This window comes from Scylla paramamosain, chromosome 45 (genome assembly GCF_035594125.1).
Source record: "Scylla paramamosain isolate STU-SP2022 chromosome 45, ASM3559412v1, whole genome shotgun sequence".
Classification (NCBI taxonomy): domain Eukaryota; kingdom Metazoa; phylum Arthropoda; class Malacostraca; order Decapoda; family Portunidae; genus Scylla; species Scylla paramamosain.
Window position 1 is genome coordinate 175,001 of NC_087195.1, and position 2,500 is coordinate 177,500.

The window sequence follows — 2,500 nt, forward strand, 5'->3', positions numbered from 1 at the left end:
TATTTTTATCGTTTAGCTTATCTTTACCTGTTCGCTCATTGTCACCTTATCAGTTATTTTCTCTGCGTCAATTTACACTTTTTTTCTTCTTCTTTTTCTTTTCTTTTTCTTCTTCTTTTGCATTTACATATTTTTTTTTCCTTTTTTCCTTTGTCTTCTTTCAGTATTTGTCTTCTTTCAGTATTTACCTGTTCGGTCGTTGACACCTGGCCAGTTATTTGTTATGCATCAATTAGCACTTTTTTTCTTGTTTCTGTTTTTTTTGTTTCTATCTTTCGTTACTTTTGCATTCATGTTTTCTTTACTTCTTTTTTTTTTTTTATATATATATTTACCTGTTAATTCCATCAGAACATTAGAAAACAAGGGAAGCTGCTGCAGGAAGCCATCAGGCCTACACGTGGCAGTCCCTGTATGACACATCCCTGCCCTTCTTCCTCTGTCAACCCCTTCCATAAATTTGTCTAAGCTACTTTAGATTTGTCTGCCTTGTCTACCTTGTCACCTGATTAGTTACTTCTTGTGCACCAATTAATTTTCTTACTGTAGTTTGTCTGTTTATAATTTCTTAGATACATTCATTCATTCTTTTTTTTCCATTTTTTTTTTCACACTTTTGCAGTCACACTTTTTTCTTTGTCTTTACATATTTATCTGTTAGTTACTTGCTACGTGGACAGTCGCGTCCCAGCACACAGGTGGAGGCGCAGGTGTGCAGTTAATAGTCGGGAGGCTGTTCATCTCTTACAAAGTCTACGGTACGAGCCAACCACTCTTCGCTACTCTCTCTCTCTCTCTCTCTCTCTCTCTCTCTCTCTCTCTCTCTCTCTCTCTCTCTCTCTCTCTCTCTCTCTCTCTCTCTCTCTCTCTCTCTCTCTCTCTCTCTCTCTCTCTCTGACAAGGTATCACTCCACAAATTTTTATCTTTCATACTGTGTGTGTGTGTGTGTGTGTGTGTGTGTGTGTGTGTGTGAGTGAGACTGTGCATCCAAGACTACACACGTGAATTTTCTACCAGACTCACTGATGTCTCACACTCTCAGGACAGAGGTAGGGAGGTGGAGCCATTCACCTGCCGATCAGTGTGTGTGTTAGGACCATATTCTGAAACGCTGCACCACACCTCCACTACATTGAAAAGGCTCTAGTTGAAGTTACACGGGATTTTAAATATGTTTTTACGGTTAACAAGATTTCCACATTATTTATAGAAAAAATAGTCCTAGAAAACCCAGTTAATCATCTCTGTAGCCCTTGGAAATAGTCGTGGTGAGGGAACAGAGCGTTTCAGAATACTGGCCTGAGTGTGACAGCGAACTGATACAAACAGCAGCACGTGTTGAGAGACTGTCCACTCTTGCCTCACTGCTCTCCACTTAGTCTGACATCCACCCTCCCGTTTGTTCACCCCTGTTCCTTCATGTAATCCTCTCACACTCATACCCAGTGTCCCGTGTTTAAGGATCTTTGTCAGTCCACCTCGTGTTCTTTCCTTGCATCCTTCACTCAACATTTCACCGCTGTCATCTTTTCCGTCCTTTATAACTGTTGATCCCAAACACTTGAATCAAACCATCTCTTCCAGCTGTGCTTCATACAGTCTTACATCCTTCATCAGTCTTACATCCCTCCACCGCCTGTCTCTCTCCTTCATTTCAATACTTTTACCAGCATTCACTTTCGGCTTCCTCCTCCTGCTACAGCCACCCAAACTCCACCAGTCTTTTCAACTTCCCCTCTCAGTCTGCAGGTAAGAGGTCAATTAGATCTCATACCCTTTCCTTCTCGATTATATTGTGTATACGAGCTCCATATTCTTACCCAGACCGTGTACATTAAGAACTCTCTATTAGAAGTCTCGTTTTTTATTACAGACAGAGGATAAGTGATGCATATGTTGTATTTTGTTTTGTATTGTGTATATATTATTATTGTGTTGCGTATTTTCTTGATATATCACTTAGGAACTAGTGTGTGTGTGTGTGTGTGTGTGTGTGTGTGTGTGTGTGTGTGTGTGTGTGTCAGCTTCACACCTCGGCCATCTCCTCATCTCCCATTCCTGTCACTCCTTCTCTCATTTTGCATTCATTCTCCCCTCTTTCTCCTCCTCCTCCTCCTCCTCCTCCTCCTCCTCTTCTTCTTTATACTTTCATTATTACTACCATTACTTACTTACTCCTCCTCCTCCTCCTCCTCCTCCTCCTCCTCCTCCTCCTCCTCCTCCTCCTCTTAAGTAGTTATTTAAGTTTCTCCTCGTACCATTCTCTCTCTCTCTCTCTCTCTCTCTCTCTCTCTCTCTCTCTCTCTCTCTCTCTCTCTCTCTCTCTGGCATATTTTTGTTGCAAATTAACAGAGAGAGAGAGAGAGAGAGAGAGAGAGAGAGAGAGAGAGAGAGAGAGAGAGAGAGAGAGAGAGAGAGTTGTGATTAATACCTGTATCTCCCAACATATTTCCCTGACATTCTCTCTCTCTCTCTCTCTCTCTCTCTCTCTCTCTCTCT